The sequence below is a fragment of the Piliocolobus tephrosceles genome, chromosome 6 (genome assembly GCF_002776525.5).
Source record: "Piliocolobus tephrosceles isolate RC106 chromosome 6, ASM277652v3, whole genome shotgun sequence".
Lineage (NCBI taxonomy): Eukaryota > Metazoa > Chordata > Mammalia > Primates > Cercopithecidae > Piliocolobus > Piliocolobus tephrosceles.
Window position 1 is genome coordinate 77,836,234 of NC_045439.1, and position 13,995 is coordinate 77,850,228.

General features: G+C 37.6%; 1 pseudogene; it reads right to left on the minus strand.

Annotated features, from left to right (window-relative positions):
* Positions 1-8,606: 8,606 nt before the first annotated feature.
* On the minus strand, positions 8,607-10,034 carry LOC111552736 (annotated as a pseudogene).
* Between the last annotated feature and the right edge of the window lie 3,961 nt (positions 10,035-13,995).

The window sequence follows — 13,995 nt, forward strand, 5'->3', positions numbered from 1 at the left end:
ATAGAGTGAGACTGTCTCAAAAAAAATCATAACAAAACTAGTCATATTGTGCCTTCTCTACTGAGCTGAAAGACTAATAAGATGATTGCTTTATGTTCATTACCAATGACTTTGGAACCTTAGTCCTAAGAAAATAAAGAAGACATGAGACATCGCAGAAAGTGTCCAGCTATGTTGGGGCTGCAAAAGCATTTATCTTAAATTCAGCCTCCCTGCATTTTTAGTCTTCCATTTGGAGACTGAAGGTCTTTTGCTTCATGGAGGAAGGCTAACAACTGTTCACTGGCATGACTTAACTCTCTACATCGAAGATGATGAAGTGACAGAGAGAAGCAAAAGGGATAATTTTTTTTCAGTTGATAAGAAAACATGACGGCACACATAAATATGAAAGAAGAACTCAAGAAGAAAGAAAATATGCTGATATGGTTTGGCTGCATTCCCACTCATCTTGAATTATAACTCTCATAATTCCCATGTGTTGTGGGAGGAACCTGCTGGGAGGTGATTGAATTATGGGAGCAGATCTTTCCTCATCTGTTCTTCTGATGGTGAATGAGTCTCATGAGATCTGAATGGTTTTAAAAACAGGAGTTTCCCTGCACAAGCTCTCTCTTCTCTTGTCTGCTGCCATGTGAGATGTGCCTTTCACCTTTTGCCATGATTGTGAGGCCTCCCCAGCCATGTGGAACTGTAAGTCCAGTAAACCTCTTTCTTTGGTAAATTGCCCAGTCTCAGGTATGTCTTTATTAACAGTGTGAAAATGGACTAATATAGTAAATTGGTACCAGTAGAGTGGGGTGCTGCTGAAAAGACATCCAAAAATATGGAAGCAACTTTGGAACTGGGTAACAGGCAGAGGTTGGAACAGTTTGGAGGGCTCAGAAGAAGACAGGAAAATGTGGGAAAGTTTGGAATTGCCCAGAGACTTGTTGAATGGCTTTGAACAAAATGCTGATAATGATATGGACAATGAAATCCAGGCTGAAGTGGTCTCAGATGGAGATGAGGAACTTGTTGGGAACTGGAGCAATGGTGACTCTTGTGTTTTAGCAAAGAGACTAGCAGCATTTTGCCCCTGCCCTAGAGATCTGTGGAACTTTGAACTTGAGAGAGATAACTTAGGGTATCTGGTGGAAGAAATTTCTAAGCAGCAAAGCATCCAAGAAATGACTTGGGTGCTGTTAAAGGCATTCAGTTTTGTAAGAGAAACAGAGCATAAAAGTTTGGAAATTTTGCAGCCTGACAACGCAATAGAAAAGAAAATCCCATTTTCTGAGGAGAAAATCAAGATGGATGCAAAAATTTATATAAATAAGAAAGAGCCGAATGTTAATCCCCAAGACAATGAGGAAAATGTCACCGGGGGATTTCAGAGGTCTTCACAGCAGCCCCTCCCATCACAGGCCTGGAGACCTAGGAGGAAAAAGTGGTTTTGTGGGTCAGGCCCATGGCCTTGTTGCTTTGTGCAGTCTTGGGACTTGGTGCCTTGCATCCCAGCTGCTCCAGCCATGGCTGAAAGGGGCCAACATAGAGCTTGGGCCATAGCTTCAGTGGGTGGAAGCCTCAATCCTTGGTAGCTTCCATGTGGTGTTGAGCCTACAGGTGCACAGAAGTCAAGAATTGAGGTTTGGGAACCTCTGCTTAGATTTCAGAGGATATATGAAAATGCCTGGATGGCCAGGCAGAAATTTGCTGCAGGGGTGGGACCCTCATGGAGAACCTCTGCTAGGGCAGTGCAGAAGGGGAATGTGGGGTCAAAACCCTTACACAGAGTCCCTACTGGGGCACCACCTAGTGGAGCTGTGAGAAGAGGACCCCAGACCCCAGAATGGTAGATCCACTGACCGCTTGCACCATGCACCTGGAAAATCACAGACACTCAATGCCAGCCCATTAAAGTAGCAGGAAGGGGGCTATACCCTGCAAAGCCATGGGGGTGGAATTACCCCAAGACCCTGGGAACCCACCTCTTGCATCAGCATGAGACATGGAGTTAAAAGAGATCATTTTGGAACTTTCAGATTTTACTGCCCTGCTGGATTTTGGACTTGCATAGGGGCTGTAGCCCCTTGTTTTGACCAATTTATCCCATTTGGAACAGCTGTATTTACCCAATGCCTGTACCTACATTGTATCTAAGAAGTAACTACCTTGCTTTTGATTTTACAGGCTCATAGGTGGAAGACTTGCCTAGTCTCAGATGAGACTTTGCACTGTGGACATTTGAGTTAATGCTGAAATGAGTTAAGATTTTTGGGGACTGATAGGAAGGCATGATTGGTTTTGAAATGTGAGGACATGAGATTTGGGAGGGGCCAGTGATGGAATGATATGGTTTGGCCGTGTCCCCACCCAAATTTCATCTTGAATTGTAACTCCCACAATTCCCACATGTCATGAGAGGAACCGGGTGAAAGGTGATTGAATTACTGGGGTGGGTCTTTCCTGTACTGTTCTTGTGATAGCAAATGAGTCTCACAGGATCTGATGGTTTTAAAAACGGGAGTTTCCTTGCACAAGCTCTCTTTTCTCTTGTCTGCTGCCATGTGAGATGTGCTTTTTACCTTCTGCCATGATTGTGAGGCCTTCCCAGCCACGTGGAACTGTTAAGTCCAATAAACTTCTTCCTTTTGTAAATTGCCCAGTCTTGGGTATGTGTTTATCAGCAGCATGAAAACAAAAAAATACAGATGCCTTTAAAAACTGTTTTGATGAATTGTCCATTTGATAGAGAGACTCAAAGACAAGCAAGTTTGGTATTTCTTTAATCATATTTTGATTTTTAATGGCGTATTGGGTAAGAAAGGGTCCAGGGGTGAGTGGAGACCAGGGATATATGTGGGCTTTGTGAGATCTGTATCTTGTACAATTTAGGGGAAGAATTTCAACAAAAATAATATAAATACAAAATTAGAAATAGAGCCTTGGAACAAGCTCATGCAAGTGAAAAATCTTGAGATGATGCTTTATTCACTTTGTTTAAAAATCCTTGTATGGTTGAGATAAATTTTCTCCATTCAGCTGGGAACACTGACACACCATGCTGAGATATTCTGAATGAATAGACTACTGAAGGGTCAGGGAGAGAAACGGAAAGAGGAGGATACAAAGAGGTCAATAAAATGCCGAGGAATTACAGGGAGTTTACCAGGTGGTGTTGTGCAATATTCAGAGAGAAGGTCATATGTGTACACAATTTTTACACATCAGGGCTATCTTTAAGAAAACACAGAGGTGCCCAGGGCTACATGGACTATCCGTGTGGTTTTCTTGCCCAGAATTTGACAGGAGAGATAAGGATCAACAGCTTCACAGCTGAAGTTACTGTTTGTTCTCTCTTCTGGTTTCTACTAATTTTGTTTTGTTTAATATGCATCTTCAGCATGGGCAACTCAAACAACCAGCACAGTTCATTTGCTATCCACCTCCTTTCTTCTTTTTTTCCCTAACAATATGGATTGATTTTTTTGCTGTCAAAAAAATAAGTTGTCTCAACACAGGAATCAAAATACATAAGACATGTAAAACTTTTTAAACTTTGAAAACATTTTAACTATCATCAGATTTTTACAACTATTTTTAGACATCTCAGAATGTAGGGTTAAACTAAACTGATGATGTCTCTTTTAAATTCTGGGGCAATAGAGAAAAAGAAGGCCTGAGATAGTGCCAATTCTCCAGACTGACCAGGGCTGTGGAGAATTCTGATTTTACGGAGTGCAGATGATTTGGATGGTCTTGTTACTAGTCATAAGAATCTTAAACCATTCAGCAGCTGACATACTGCATTTACATTGGAAAAGAAAAGTTGTCAGAAGCTTTTATGGTGACCACACAATCCAGGAACAAATTTCTCAGTATAGAAAATATGATATCTTTACAGAAGAATTAATGAAACTCACAAAGGAGTACCTAAACAACAAATATCTAAGCTTTAAAATATTTTACCAGAAAATGAACAACAAAATATACTGCAGATCAAATACAGATGGGCAAGAGAGGAGGTTTTAAAAGCACATTGGCAGGGGTGTTTGGGAGATATGGTAATAGGTTCTCTCTTTCCTAAAGGGAAGCCAGTGGAGGGTGAGAGGGCCAATTTCTCTGAATACTGGCACTCAACTCCTCATAATAATCAATAAAAGGAATGTTGGATGCCTAATATCTGGCTCCTGTGAGATTGTCCAATGTGCCTTAGGCCAAGATACTCATGCAGCAGGAAAGGAATATAAGAGGGGCGGGAATGCCTTTTGTCATCTCTGCCCTAATGCTGGGGAGAAGCAGTGTCTCTCAGCACACCTTCCAGCAAGCCCTCTTTCCATGTAGCCCAAACAGAGGTGAGTCCAACCAGGGCAAGGGCATTTTCCAACATAATAGACACAGGTTGGACAATTTCAGCAGAAGAGGATTGAGCAGCATCCATAATTTTAGTTCACAAGAAGATTCAGTGACTCTGTATGTAGTGATTTGTACTTTTTGATGCTAAAATAGGAAGTAGCTTGCTTCCTTTCTTCTTTCTGTCTTCCGTTTACTTATTTATTTTTTGGATTCCAGGAAAATTGCTCAATTTACTCACACTGGAGTCATGATTTTATAGAGTTAAGAGGCTTTTTTTTCATCATCATAGAGTAAAATTTACTTTTTCTTTTGGTATACAGTTCTATGAATCTTAACATGTAGATTTGTGTTGCCATGACCATAATCAGGATGCAGATCAGTTTTGTCTCCCCCAAAACTCTCTTACATTATCTCTTCATAGCCTCCAATTCTCTGCTCTTCCAGTTTTATATAGGCAGACAGTTTGTCCCAAATTAGAGGAGGTAGTCTGTTTGTCCACTCATTCATTCCTTCTTTATGGACAGTCTTATGGGCATATCGTAGTATTTTTCAAAACATCATAAGACACAATTCCTGTCATTAAGGAAGGTATGGCCTAGTTCAAGGCTAAGATATCTCCACGGTAGCAATAAATTATCAAATGGCAAGTGAATGATACTGACAATATAGGAGATCTCAAAAGGCTTAGAAAGGCCAGAAAAGGCTTAAAAGGAGAAAAGAAACTTGATTTATAGTCTGAATGGATGGAAGGAGTTTTGAATGTCATGTAGAAGGTAGGAAAAGCCTTTTGGTTAAAGCAAGGACATACAGGCATGTATGTATATCTTGGGAAAACCCATGGAGGAAGGGAAGTGGGACTTTCTTTGAGTGGTAAAGGAGACTAAGTGCAAAAATGGTCTTTACAATACTCTGTCCTTTCCCATATCCATACCCATTTCAACATGACTACAGCTCCTCTCATGAACAGATGGAATCTATTCCCTTACTCCTTGAATCTGGGTTTGCCTACTAATTGCACCGACTGACAGAATGAGGCAGAAGTAATGAACTGCCAGTCTTGAGCCTAGACTTGAGAGTCTTTGAACCCTTTTTCACCATATGGAAAGCTGCCAGGTGAACAAGTCCAGCTAACATGTTGGAGGATAAGAGACCATATGGCAGAGAGCCACATGGTTGTTCTAGCCAATTCCATCCTAGAGCACCGAAGAACCAGCAGTCTCCAAACATGTGAGAGAACTTTGCCTACAGCAGCAGAGATGCCTCACTGACCCACAACTGATATCAGATAGATGAGTGAGCCCTAAGGAAATGAAAAGTATCCAGCTGACCCATCAACTTGTGAGCAATAATAGATGCTCATTGCTTTATGCCACTAAATTTTGAGGGAAGTTTGTTACCTAGTAATAGCTAACTGATACAAGTGTCTAAGACACTAGGGATCTCTATCTTGTAAGTAATGAAAGAATTATTAGTAGGTATTGTGACCCAACAAAGAAGGTACATTAGGAAGTTTCCTATCGACATTACAGTAGTGGAGATTAGTGATAATTTTAGTCTATCTAAAATTCATTTTTATTTTTATAAAAACAATAAATGCATAGTTTAAAAGGTTAAGTAGTACTTTGAGGCTTATCAAGGAAAAATGTAGTCCCAAGCTATACCCTTACTCATGTCCCAGTACTGTTTCTTAGCTTTCTCTTCTGAAATCTATCTTCATATTTGTAACTACTATGTCTATACTCATCTTTATATTTACCTATTTTAGATATAATGTCTTGCCTTCATGTTATTGCAGATGAGAATTTTTCTGTTCTCCCTACTTCTCTTCCATACCTTACAATTTATCCATGTAATAAGTAATATTATCAATTTAATATCACTATGTTTGTTAAATAAATATTTTACATTTGTATTATAATGTCTATGTAAACGTTCCTCACTGTTAGGCAGGTAGAGTACTAAAATAGTTTCTTTTTATACAAATTTTGTTTTTCTTTACTATTACTTCATTCTTTTATCTGCTTAGCTTACTATGTACCAGTATAAAATAGACGCACAATTTTCTCCAAATATAATGATAGATATGAAAAAAAACACTTCATTTTCATTCCACTTTTCACATAGCCAGATGCATCAGTTTGTTTGCTTGTTTACGCAAGTCTCCATACAGAAGTTCTTTTGTTCTAATCTTGACTGGTTTTCTTTAAAAAAAAAAAAAAAAAAGATAAAATGTGTTACATAAGTGCCATAACAGTGAAATCTGCTTATATTTGAAAAAAAAAATAAGTGAAGCTTTGTTTGGACATTATTTCCTCACAAGAGCAATACATGTCCTTAGTAAACAACTACCATATTTACAAGTTAATTTCTTTGATACTTAGGCAGGATTGAAAGCCAGGAGAAATCATGAAAGAGTGAGCTTTGAAATAATCTTTACAGCTAAGCTGTTAACAGTGAAGGTAGCCAGACAATTCCTGAAGCAGACTTGTTTATTTTGTAGAGTATTTGACTATGTCTGGGTAGCTAGCTTGCTTTTATAAAGACCAGGGACAAGTTCAATCCCTATTTTGGCCTGTTAAAGCTTTTCCCAGAAGAACAAATATCTGCTCCATAGTTATTCTAATCCTAACCCCAACTAGCTTCAAAAAAGAAATTAGGCAAGAGGACTGGGGTTATCATGAAGTTACTCTTACTACTATGAAACCAACATAAAGTGCATGTCCATAGATAGCGAGGCAGCTGTCTCATTTTCACATATGGGCAGCACAATTAAAATGTGAATTTCAAATAACCCAACGTGACTCACTTTCAACAAAAGATAAAAATCCCTTAATCTTCAACTGGTCTTTAAATTTGAGATGTTAGGTCTGTGTTAGAGATAGTAACGAAATATTATGAAGTGTGCACTGGTACCTTAAATGCCAAATCTCAAAAACAACACAAATTCGAGACTTTCCTATGAACACACACAGGTGTACCAATTGCATTTCATATGCTAAAAGTGTTTTTATAGTCTATTTCCTCCATCTTTTCATTTTTGAGAAGCACACTTGTAAAAACACCAATTTAACTTGTGCTAAGTGGTAGGGGTTTGTTTTTCTTAAACCAAAACTCTGCCAAACTTGTCGATCTTCTGCTTCATCTACTCAGGTAGAATACCAGATCCAGCTGCTGCTGTGGCTGCTCTCACCATATGAAACCAGTTTGTGTCTCATTATTACTGTCTTTAGGACAACTTTAAATTCTTCAGAGCAGTTTTCTTTACTCCTCCCATCTTTCACTTCCTGCCTAAATCCAAGTTAAATTACACAATTTCCACTGGTCTTCGACACAGTTTGATTCTGCACTGTCCTTTCCTTTGCATGTCACAGTAGTTGTTCACATATATTAAATATTATAGATATGTTCTGCTCTTGACATCTATACACTTACAAAAGCAGCTCTGTACTTTGTTTGGTGTGTTTGTTACTATGGTGGCTCACAAAAAGCAGTTTTCTCAGTTCTAAGCATGGTACTTTACAATTTTTAATGCATTCGTACAACAGTACATTGGAAAAGTACTGAGCCTTTACAAAACAGCTTTACATTTTTAAACAAATGAATGTGATTTTTTTTCACTTACACAAGCATAGGCTTTTTAATATTTCCACAAGATAAATATCTCAAACTATAAGCTCACTCTACAGTGTACCACAGTGAGGACTTAGGAGACAGTTATACACTTAGAAGATACACTAAGTGTTATTTACACTGACATGTCCAGTATCACCAACTCTGAAAGGCAAACAAACAATATTCAGAATGTGGCTTAATTTGTGTCAAGTAATAACTGGGAATGGTATAGCTTTAATTACTTAAGAAATACATACTGTAACTTAGTCTAAACTGTTAATTTCCTTCGCCCCTCTCTCTTACGGCGTGGGAAAATTTAAAGATCAACATGAAACAGAGCCATTGCTAAGGCAGATCTTTTAAGATAACAAAGGAAAAATTGACAAGTGTATGTGATAAATTATCAGTAACAGTGATGCTACCAATTTAACTGTTACAGAAATCAGATTTTTATGTCATAAAATGTGGCTTTTAAAATATTTCCTTTTATTCTGGAACAAAAACTGGAGAAACAACGATGATTCCTTCAGAAAGCAATGACTCAATTCAGGTTGTTACTTTACATTTAAGTACCACTCAAAAAGTGGACATAAAAGCAAGTGATTCCTGTTTGCCCATCACTATATCAGCTACATAACTGAGAGTTCAAGTCTTAATTACACAACACTTCCTCTGTTACCAGAAGCTAAGACTGCTCTGTGACAATAGGACAGGTAGAATTCTCAGAGAACCAGCGATTGATGCAGTGGACATGGTACTCATGGGAACAAGGTAGTTTACGAAGTTTGTTGCCTTCTGTATATTCCGTAATGCAAACACTACAGGTTTTAAATGCATCACTTTCACCAAAACTTGTCATTGCCATGTTGTCAATCTGTTCTTTGATGAGTCCTCTAGGTTGGTCATCATCATCCTCATTTAAGAGGAAAAACTGAGCCAGGCTAAGGAAATGCAAAGAGCCACTTTCATCAAATATGACTGGGGTCCTATGTCAACCCTCCCTCCTGGCACCTGATGAGCCTGATGATGAGCTTCCTTCATTACTGCCTTCAAATAAATCTGAGCTAGTTTCTGAACTTTCACCACCAGAACTGGAACTAGGGCAAACTGGAACTTGAACTGGAACTTGAGCTGGAATTCGAACTGGAACCAGAACTACTACCACCACCAGAACCCCTCTTCCACTCCGTGATTCTGCCCTTTCCATATTTTGGTTTGGGACTGAGCCAGTAGGCTCTGAGTCGCTATCACTGTACATAAAATAGCTTAACCAAAACCTGTTATTATCTGCCTTAACGTGGTCTGAATTACAACAGATGTAGTCTCACTTAGACCAGTATTTAAGATTCTACGAAAGGGAATTCTGATGGTACTGACATAGGTTCTCATACCGCCCTGCTAAGAATGTGAAAATGTACACCTAAAATCTCCTCGTTCACTTTTGTAGGTGACAGTATCGTTTGGTATCTGAGACCTAGACCAAGTTTCGTTGACTGTGCTATCTCTCTGCTGATATTCTCCAGGACAAACTCTTCTTACTTGAAGATCAAGGACTATGGTTGGTCTCTATCCTGATCCTGTAGATTCACCATTGGCAGCTGTGTCTGAAGAACCTGCTCCTTGAGAGGCATTTCTTGTTCCAGAAGCTGCAAAAATACCTCTACTTAGCAACTCAGGCCCAGATATTTGCTCTCTCAATGTCACACGGGGCTGGGTTCTAGAACTTCCCTCCATCTCATTTACCAAAGGATGTTCAAAAATCTGAGATGAGATATGATGATGAGATCTTCGTGGAATCTCACTCATTGGATGCAGAGGTGACCTCCTTCTCTCAGCTCTTGCTCTGGTTCCCCGATGGTCTAGGCTCCTGCTTCCTGTCCTCCTCTGACCTCTGGTAAGTGGAACTTCTGTTACTGCTTCAGTTGAATTTCGTTCTGATCTAGATGGCCTTGCAGATGTTGATTCAGGTCGTGGGTTTTCCACTTGCCTTTGGCTGTTGTTTTCCACATTTTCTCCACTAGAATGTCTTGCAGATGGCTCATTTTCATTCTCTGAACTTTGGCTCCCATTATTACTGTTAACATTTATCTCTAAACTGAATCTGAAATCACCACTGTTTGGATTAGTCCGGCTCACTGCCCTCCAAGATTGGTTTCCTCTTTGTCCACTTCTTGTTGTATTTCCAGTTTGTCTGACAGAGTTAAGCCAGTCTATTGCAGAGTCACCATTAGACACATCATCTGAAGAGTCTCCTCCTCTATTCTCACCTGAGTTTTGTGGTAGTGGGCTTTCTTTAATTTGCTGTAGTCTTCTCAGCAACTCTTCCTCAGTACTTTCACCTGGGGTGCCTAGCAAACTGTTCTCTCTCCTAAGCCTATAATCTTCTTCACTCAGGTTATTTACAAATTGATAGAAAGCTTCCCTGGGTATGAGCTGGGAACTTGGAGGCTGAGAAAGGAAGATCACTTGAGCCCAGAAGTTCGAGGCTGCAGTGAGTTGTGACTGTACCACTGCACTCTAGCTTGGGTGACAGAATGAGGCCATGTGTCTAAAAAAATAAAATAAAATATAAAAATTCTACATTGTCATTTTATCTTTCTGAAATTCCTATTAGTCTTATGTTGGACCTCCCAGGTGATTCTTTAAATTTTAAAAACTTTTTCTTTTCTCTTTACTATCTCAGCTTTTTAAAATCCTACTTTCTGGAAAATATCCTCAACTTCACATTCTAATACTTTATTGTTTTTTTCTTTTTGCTCAAACATTATTTTTCTTAAAAATTCTTTTACGTACCCTGATTTATCCTTGTTTTCTTTTTTTTATTTAGCAAGTGATTTTTTGTTCTTTAGCCACAGTTCTCCCACATTTTTGTATTACACATTTTTTTCATATTTTTAAACATTAGACACATAATTTGTTAGAAATTAAAAAGTAAAGCAAAATCTTTTTGCTAAATAATGTCACATATTTAACTTAAAGATTATTAACTTTTTGACTATCAAAAACTGAAGCTGCTGGGAATTAACTTTTTGACTATCAAAAACTGAAGCTGCTGGGAATCACATTTATTTTTAGGTCCTAAAATAGCCCTGACATCTGAATAGGAAAATATATTTTATAAGCTGTAACAAAACTCTTACCTCAACATTAAACACTGTAAAATGGACACAATTGTATCTGTACTCAGTATCTGTACAATATCCAGAAACCTACTGGAGTTTTAGAAATAACAATGCAAATTCATTTACATTCAGAAAAGAGAGCTTACACTAAGAGAATATAAGTTGAAACCAGGCACCCTGTGAAGGAATCTGTTCATTCCTTAGGCAGTCACAAAGTCATCTTTGTTAAAAGCACAGGTCCTTGGATATCCTCAAATGCCAGGCAGAACAAAGATAATTCCAGTACATTGGTTTTTACTGTTCATCTGCATGGAGTATAATTTTCAAATTATTGTTCCATGGATATAATATCTTCACTTATCTCTCTCTGAATATATTAATTATACTTTCTTTACTCTGCATCTATTTTTTCAAGTTTTTTTCTTGTTTTGATTTTGATCTTTATTTTTCATGTTGAGACTCATCTCATGACTTTTGATTGTCCATTCATATTTCAGAATGAGATCTAGAAAGCCGGTTGCATATTCTTTGTGTCTGTGCAGGGCTTGTTAACTTGTGGGCCTTATAGTAGGGTAATCAGAAATTGACTAACATTTTGTTTAGGAACCCTAAAACATTGGTATCTGCAGGACTTTTCTCTGGGATTTCCAGTGTTTTCAGGGAGGAATCCTTAAATCTGCTGCAAAAAGCAGATACAATTGTCTAGAGTGTTCTGGGAGCAGAGTAGAGGAAAGTGCTACAGAGTTCCATTTATTGAATAGTCAGACTTTTGCTTAATTACTCATTTTACATTCTAACACTGCCCTTGTTGTCTCAGTACCCAGAACACCCCTACTCAATTTCTGTAGAGAATAAGTCTTCATTTTCTGCAGTTTAGAAGAGAGAGAATCAGTCATTTGACTGCACATAATAATTATTTTATTTTATTTTAGAGATGGGAGGTCTCACTATTTGCCTAGGCTGGACTTCAACTCATGGGCTCAAGCAATCCTCCTGCCTCAGCCTCCATGTAATCATTATTTTAAGTAAGTATGCAACCATAATATTAATAAGTATATGAATAGCCATCTTTGGCCTAGGGATCCTGTTTTCAACCTGTGTCATCAATAGGCCAGTTTAATTATTATATCATGTTGTTGAAACAAAGATTAATTTCCAAAATGGAAACTTGGTGAGTAACAGAGTTTAAACTGAAAGTTTTGAGGCTTGACAAGTAGATGATTCACATTAGAGATACTTCACACATTTTGCCATTACACATATCAGTCTCTTCAAATATCCGCCTGTACAGACAGCTCTCTCATCTCTATTCTTTTTCTCAATTTACAGTTCCTTTCCAAAGCCTACTGTATGAGCATTTCAGATCCAAGTCTTAACCCCAGCTTGCAGACCACACTCACCAGCCAAGCAACAGGATTTTACTTGAGATGCAGAGCAAAACACAAACAAACAAACAAAAACAAAAAACAGAATGGAATAACTTTTTCCCTAGCAAAAATAATTCAACTATTATTAAAAGTCATACTGATGAAACCTATCAGAAAATAGAGAATCACAGTAACGTACTTAATCACAGTGATATTGTGCCTGAATTGTGATTCTATTTTCAGAAAACAAGAGAAGTTTAGTGTGAAGCCAGTGTGTGGTGATGGCTATGGTTATCTTCTATGTACTCATCAGCACAGGCATGCGAGAAAACTACCTAAGGCTAGGAATGTAACCACCAAAAGAATTAAAGGAAAGAATACTCAGTGCTGCTCACGCAGGTATAGCACTAGTTCCTGGTTCCATAAACCAGATTAGTAGTGGGGAATAATTAGTCCTATGATATGCACAGCTCTGGTCCCACCTTGTGAATCATAAAAGCAAGACCCAAAAGGATTAAATAGTTCCAAGTAACTTAAATGCATCCTAGAATAAAGCTCAATCATTATAGGAATACAAAAATATCCAGAATTCAAGAAAGAAAATTTCCCCATGTCTAGAATACAATAAAAAACTGCTAGGCATGAAAAGAAGCAGAAAACATAACCTTTGATAAGGAGAAAAAAAATCAATTTCAACAAGCCAAGAACTGACACAAATATTAAAATTAAAAGACAAGGACATAAAAACAGTTTTTATAACTGCATGTCATATATTCAAAAAGTGAAGTAAAGATATGAAAGATATAAAAAGACTCAAAATTTCCAGAAATAAAAAGTACAATATCTGAGATAAAAAGTACACTGAATGAAATTCACTACAGATTGGAAATTTGAAAGGAAAAAGTAATGGACTCAAAGACAGTTTAATAGAAACTATCCAAAATAAAACACTAAAAGAAAAAATAAAATGAAATGAACAGAGAATAACTGAGCTGTGAGATAATTCAAATGGTCTAATGTATTTGCAATTGGAGTAGTTTCATAAAGGGGGCAAAATATTTGCAGAAATAATGACCAAAAATTTTCCAAATTTGATAAAACTAAAATCTATGGACCTAAGAAGCTAAATTAACCCCAAGTACATAAACATGAAGAAAACAATGCCAAGGAGCATCATAATCAAATTGCTCAAAACAACTGATAAAGATAAAATCTTAAAAACAGCCACAGAAAAAGTAGAGGGATAATTATAAAGAATGACAGCAGGATTTCTCATGAAAAACAATGCAGGTAAGAAGACAATAGAACAATATCACAAAGTAAAAAGTACTAAAGAGAAAGAAAAAAAAAACTCTGTAAATGTAAAAGTAGAACTCTGTACACCCAGCAACAATATCTTTGAAAATTAAAAGTAAAATAAAGATTATTGCAAACATACAAAAGCTGAAAGAATTAATCATTAGCAGACCCACACTATGGTAAGTATTCAAAGTACTTCAGTCAGAAGGAAAATGCTACCTGATGGAAATACAAATCTATACAAAGGCATGAGAAGC